Below are 7,449 nucleotides of genomic sequence, written 5' to 3' on the forward strand. Positions count from 1 at the left end.
TGTTATTAATATGATGGCGATTCAAAAGCATTTCCAATAGAGCTTGCTTTAAAAGTTGTCATAATGGTCCCACAAATTATTACTAGGAATGACAATCGGTAGTGTATCCGTGAGTATCCGGCATTACCCGACCCGAATGAGAGTACTCGTACTTTGTATAAAAGGGTATGAGACGGGTATGAGATCAAAACCATTTCCTGTTAGGATAATGAGACGGGTATGAGAATACCCCCAGGGTATCCGGTACCCACTACCCGTCATAACTTTTATATATATATTAATAAATATCATTGTTTTTTAGATGTAAGACGTGAGATTTGAACTCCAACATTTTGTTTTTCAACCATTGAATGATACCACTAAACTACTTTATTCTTATTAATTAAGGTTCAATTTGTTCAATTTTTAGATAGATGATTTATTAAATTTATACTTTATTAAATTTGTAATATTTTTTTATTTATTGATTCTTAACGGGTAAGGGTATCTGTGGGTACCCGCAAATTAAATGGGACGGATATGGTAGCAAAAAGTATATCTGTTAGGATAATGAGACGGGTAATTAAAAAATAAAAGAGTAAGAGTTTGGGATTGATATTATCTGCGGGTACCCTATCCATTGCCATCCCTAATCATTACTTTATATATAATTTGTTTTAATTATAAATATTCTCAATCAATAGTGAAATGAGAGAGAGACTCATCAACAAGGTGCATCAATAGTAATCTAAGTAAATCACTTTTTATATTAAAAAAAGTTTGGCAACCTTAAAACAAGGTTGCCAAAAATTAGCAACCTTCATTGACACCCACCATCACTCTAATAGTAGGCAACATTTGAAAGTCGTCAAACTCAATGTCAAATCAGCTAACACTTTTTAAGCACTCTTTATTAGAGATGCTCTAATTTCAAAACCAGATGTAAACGTTACTCAATTTTATCTTTTATTAATACAATTTTTTTTTTACGTTTGATATTCTATATAAATAGAGATTCTACAGTGATAGAGATAGGGATAATGACAAAAGATTGAGATAATGATAGAAATAAGATAGGATGACTTATTATTTCATGTTTGGGATGTAGGATAAGGATATTGATAAAATAATTCATTTATTGTATTATTTCTATCCAAATTTAAATAAACATATATATTATTGTAGTATCAATGTCGAATGAAATTAATTAAATTCAATCTATAATTTTAACTTGAAAAATACTTGAAACACTGTATTAAATTTTCAAAACACAAAAAATTAAATAGCTAATATATTTAATATGATAGATTAAATTTAATTAATTTCATTCCACCTTAATACAACACTAATATATGGACAAACTTAAGTTTTCAAAAGTTCAAAATTAAAATTAACTTGAGAAATATTTGGTATTTACTGAAATTTCAAAACACAACTAATATAATAAATAATAAAATTTGAATGACAAATTAAACTTTTCCATCTAAATAAGTTATCCCCATGTCTTATACCACGTCCCATCTATGTATAACTTATTGGGATAAGGAAACATGAGATCCGTTATCTCAATTTTTTTTATCCCTATCTTACCTCATATATCCCCCATAACAAAAAATCGTTGACGACCTCACAATAGAAAAGTACAAGAATGAAAGTTGTTTAGAATCACGTTTCATATGGTACCATGTTTCAAGTTTCTAAATCACCATTTTCTGAGCCTTTTCTCTATAAACAATATTTTTTTTATATTCGTTTTCAATTCCTAGTAGGATTTAGTTTAAGGATAGCGTTTTTCAAATGTGAAGCATGTTCCTCGATGATCTTGTTTTGACAATCATGATGTCCACATAGATCCTGATATTGTCTCCAATGAGGTCTTTGGAGATCTTGTTTATCAGTCGCTGGTAAGTTGCGTCCTTCAGGGATAATAAAATTACCTTGCAGTAGTATGTTCCTTCAGGAGTGATAAAACTTGTCTTTTTCTTATCCCTTTTGGCCATCGAGTTTTGATGATATTCGACTGTCGCATTTAACATTCTTCAGCAGACACGAGTGCGAATAACTGCTGACTCGTAGTCGTAGAGGAAGATGGAAGAGAATTTGTTGACACGGGTACAAGAGGCTCACATGTGTCCAAGGGTGAGCTGCAACTGATGTTAAATGAAGCGATATGAGAAATGATGGGAGACGAAGGAGCAATACCTGGCGATGGACCAAGAATAGATGGCATTTGATATAGTGTGCTCTCTATCTGATGATCCACTCTGATGGAGCTGATAAGTGTTGATGCCGCAGAAAATATTTGTTCACGAAACTAAAATACTTGCACACATAAATACGACCCATGTTGTAATCAAGACACAAGTCTCCTGAATGATTGGAGAAGGGATCCAAGTAAACGCATAGATGAGAATGAAAATTGTATTTCTATTTGTTGTAAGGACGTAAATAGGGATAAATCCCACAACCAAAAACTCGAAGAGTTATATAGTAAGGAGATTTGTAGAAGAGATGAAAATAAGGTGACTCGTTAATAATTGTTTTAGAGGCTAAGTAATTGATTAAACGTATAATCTGAATCATGGCAAAATTCTGATATTTCAGAGGTAAAGAGGCATTAGCAAGTAAGGTAAAAGAAGTAACAACATACATAATTTTACGTTCTGCCATGCTATTCTGAGCGTATGTGGACAAGCTAATTTATGAATGATGCCTAACTTTTGAAAAATGGTTGTAACTTATGAAATTCTCCACCAAAATCAGAATATAAGTTTTTAACAATGGCACTGAACTGAGTTTTAATCATAGAAAAGAGTCACTAATCATAGATGCAACATCACTTTTATGCTTTAACGTTTAAACAAAATAACCATCCAAAGCGAGTAAATTCATCCACAATAACAAGAAAATAATGATGACCCAAATGGGAACTTGTGACCGAAGAAGGGACATAATGATTTGAGACAAACGATGAGTGAAAGATCCAGGATTGTGAAGATGGTTGAATCGAAGAAGAGGAGTTATCGGCGATTAAGGTGAAATTAGACAAGTCCCAGTTAGATAATTCTCCAAGATGAAAAACAGAAACAGAAGGAGTAGGTGCAGCAGCAACAACGACTCTTGCAGAGGTGGTGGCGACAGGCACATGGGCGACGGTGGAAACCTCCTCCGAAGGGTCAGATTCAGCGGTTGCTGCAGAAGCTGTAGGAGCGTTATGCTCTGATACCATATTGAAGGAGGTTAGCTTGTAAGAGTATAATTAGGGTAGAAGGTTTAGATATGTAAATAACTTTTCTTAGATTAAAGTTTGTATTAAATGTTGTATTTATACATAATATAATGTAATCCTAACCCTATATACACAAAGATAGATATACAATTTAACAATCATTATTTATGATAATTTAAAAATATTTAACTAATAATTATGAGCACCTAGTTGTTATTAAATTGGAATCAAAATTTCTTAATTTGATCTATTTATTTAATTTTGGTCTCTAAATCACACATATCACAATTATGCAACTAGTTGTTATTCAATTGGAATCAAAATTTCTTAATTTGATCTATTTCTTTAATTTTGGTTTCTAAATCACTTTACTCAATAATTATTGTTGACTTTAAATCAAAATTTCTTAATTTGATGTATTTTTCTAATTTAGGTCTCTAAATCACCCCTAAGGTATTGTGTTCTTTTTTGTTCTTACTATAATAGTTCTTCTTTACTTTGAACTGAAAATTCTTAATTTTATCTAAATAAGGATAAGGGACAAAAATACTCCTAACATTTACAGTCAAAAGTAATTTTACTCATAACGTTGATAAGTTGGGTCAATTTGAGAAATAATTCATCAAATTGTGTTTTCGATCACGAATCTTATCATATACACTTCATATATGCGTTATTTTTTTTATCACTAATTAGTAACATATCGCAAACATATGATTACACGTGGAAAAAAATTCAATTTTTTTTTAAATATAATGTATTTTGTACGAGTTGGACAAAAATATTTCACCAAATTTAACAATATTAATCTCTAATTCAATTATTAAATCTGAAAATTATGATTTTTTTGGAAGCAACAGATATTAATTGGTGTAGAATAAGAAACAAAATATGTGTGTTGTATAATGATGTCTGAAATTGACCAAACTTGTAAAATTACTCTTGGTTGCTAACGTTGGGGTAAAATTGCACCATTTTATATGTTGGGGGTAAAATTGCACCATTTTAAACGTTAGAGATAAAATTGCTCCTAGATATAAACGTTAGAGGTATTTTTGCACCCGATCCCAGTTATTTATCTGTCTCTAATATTAGTATACCTATATAACTAAATCCATAGTTATTTTATTAATTAAAATTGATTTGAATGCTAAGAGTCTGAGTATAGTTTAAATTAGAAATTTCAAGTTGGAGTTACAATATGCGAATTAAACTTTAATTAGGAGAGATATTGAAGAGTATCTAAACAATTTTGAAACGATTAATCAGATATAATAATAAACAATACACGTTTTGTTTTATTTATTTTTTATTTTTAGAAAAACTGACTATTATTAAAAAATAGAAACATAAATAACCATGAGCAACAACATCATTAAAGAAATTAGCATTGGAACGGGAATGACGAGCCATTGAATCGGCCACACCGTTCGCTAATCTAGGGATAAAAACCATAGAATAATCTGGACGGATAAGTAACAAATCTCGAATTTCTTCTATAACAATCTCGAAATCAGTAATATCATGGACCTTTATTGAAATGCGATCCACCATCCCCTTGACATCCGTTTCGAACTGAACATTCTAAAGTGGAGTGAAACTACTCAAAGTATCGCGTCACGGATAGCCAACACTTCAACTAGCGAAACTTGAATACTTCATGCCACAAAAGAGCTATAACACGTAATAAATTGCTAGTACAACCCCGAAAATATAATTAAATGCTCGATGTTACAAAACTCAATCAATTTTAAACATTATTAAAAAAAATTAAATATTTTATTCATGTATTGTGCTCGAGTTCATATCATTTGATTCAGAAGATAAATCTTTTATGTGTTTCACAATTTTAGAATGTGTTTGGATAAAATGCATTTTAAACTTACAAAACATTTGGAGTTTTTCATTTTTTTTTTGTCAAACACGTGCAAAACAATGATAATTTTTTTTTATATACGTGTGTGTTTTTGCTGTGTTACAATGAGTAATAACATACGCACATGTAAAATGGAAATAACCCGAATTTTAAATAAAGAGAGAGTTCCATTAATGATGTATGAAATCTGCCTACCTTATTAATATTAAGCTTTCAATCGACCATACATAACGTTAAAGATAAAATTGTCCTTAGCTAGTACCAATAGAAATATTTTTCTAAGGATAAACGCTAAATTTGAGCCTAACGTTTTTAAGGAAGTGCAAATATAGCCTTAACGTTAGAAATGATGTAAATTTAACTCTAACGTTTCGAAACAAGATCAATTTTAGTCGTACGTTACTAAAAATTTGAAAATACTAATTTAACTGTCATATCAGACCTTTTAAATAACAATTTTGTCTAAAATATTTAATTTGCTATTCAATACAGTTGCAAATAACCTGGTAAAATGATAACAACTAATGGCGAATACATGATTGTTCGATAGGGGAGCTGATTTTACACATGGTGTGCAATTTTTTTTTTTTACTAAATCGAACTTGTTCAAATTTTTTTCCGTATATATACGCGTTTTAATCTGAGTGGTCAAGAACCAATTTTTAAGTACCAATGTAAAATTTCTCAAAATTAAGCTACATTGTGTTTAAGATTTTTAACATGTGAAAAAAATAGTGTCTAATAGAAAAATCGTATTTAGGGTGGGCCTAATAGCCCGAAAAATTTAGAAATTTGGATGCCTAAAAGGTCAAACAAATTAGAATTTTGGATTTAGAAAGGGCCTAATAGGAAAAAAAAAAAAAAAAAAAGAATTTTGGATTTAAAGAGGTCTAACAGGACACTAATTTTGGAGGTGCTAATTCAAATAACCTCAAATTTTGTGGAAACATGAGGGCCGAAACTATTCGTGGTCATGGTAGTTCCAGCGACCAGAGGGGCCCGAGCTCCCCGTGTCTCGTGTATCTGCTTTCGATAATAACTAAGTCTGTTACATATAAGTTAATCATAAATTTTGTTATCAAAGTATCTAAAATAATTACTGTGTTACTAATATAGTCATAAATACACAACAAAAAATGTACGAAATTACTTCAATTTATCGACAAGATTGTTTGAAAAAACTATTGTGACAGTTACACAACACTCAAACTAACTTTTCCAATAACGTAAAGTTAAAATTAATTTTAATTTGAAATATTAAAGTTAAATTTGTATTATTTCTTACATTGGCTAAATCTACGCACACAAAATTTAGGGGCGTTTTCGTGAGGAAAATTTAATATTGGGCTGGGCTAAAAAATCAGAATTGGGCTTTAAATGACAGAAGGGGCCCGCTTACATCAAACATCAACTCTCAACCCCCAACCTGATCGGTCGTACTTTTGGCTCCACACGCAGGTTCATCATTAAACGCGCATAAATGCGCGTGTCAATAACCAACACCAACAAAACGATGACGTATCACGAAGTGAATTCCACGCTCAATACGCCAAACGGTTGCTTGTTCCACGTCATATATCGCACGTGTTAAAGGTGTCACGTGCGAGGGTGAGGACCTGGTGGGGCCAGTGGAGATGTGATGTGTAATAATCTTTTGATAGATAATGACACAGAGAAAATATGGGGGAAAAGAAACGTTTCGTTTCAGTCGCTGACAATTAAACGCTTCTTTCTCTCTGGTAAATTACACTAATAGCCAGTGTACTTTATTCATTTTCAACTTGTGGCTTATAAACTTTAAAACATAATAATAATATAAAAGTCACTCAACTTTATACTTTTTAATATTATAGCCAGTAAACTTTAATTAACATCTCAAAATAATATTTGACGATTTCAAAATTATTTAAAACGACCTTTATCATGAAACTATATTTTTTATTTTACAAAATCACTATTTCTGGAGCTTTCTCTTTCTAAAAACTTCCATTCTCTCTCCTACCAAATAACGTCTAAATGATACAAAAATTTGAGAATTAGAGGATGTTTGGTTGCTTATTTTTTACCTCCGGTTTACTTTTCACTTTAAAAAAAGGAGTTTTAGGTGTTTGGTTAGACACCCCTATTTGGCCATTAGCTGTTAGCTTATTACCTTTTTGGTTAGCTGATTTGATTAATGGATTGTGTGAACTTGTTGTTTGGTAAAACTTAGCTGATTGCTAATAACTGTTTGTGTAAAATGATAAATAAAGACATGATAAAATATTTATTTGGAATTAAAGAGTATTAATTAGGGGTAAAAATGTCCATAAGATGAAGCAATAAGCTAATTGAAAAAACTTATAAAATGAGCGTTTTGGACCTA

This window comes from Euphorbia lathyris, chromosome 9 (genome assembly GCF_963576675.1).
Source record: "Euphorbia lathyris chromosome 9, ddEupLath1.1, whole genome shotgun sequence".
NCBI lineage: Eukaryota > Viridiplantae > Streptophyta > Magnoliopsida > Malpighiales > Euphorbiaceae > Euphorbia > Euphorbia lathyris.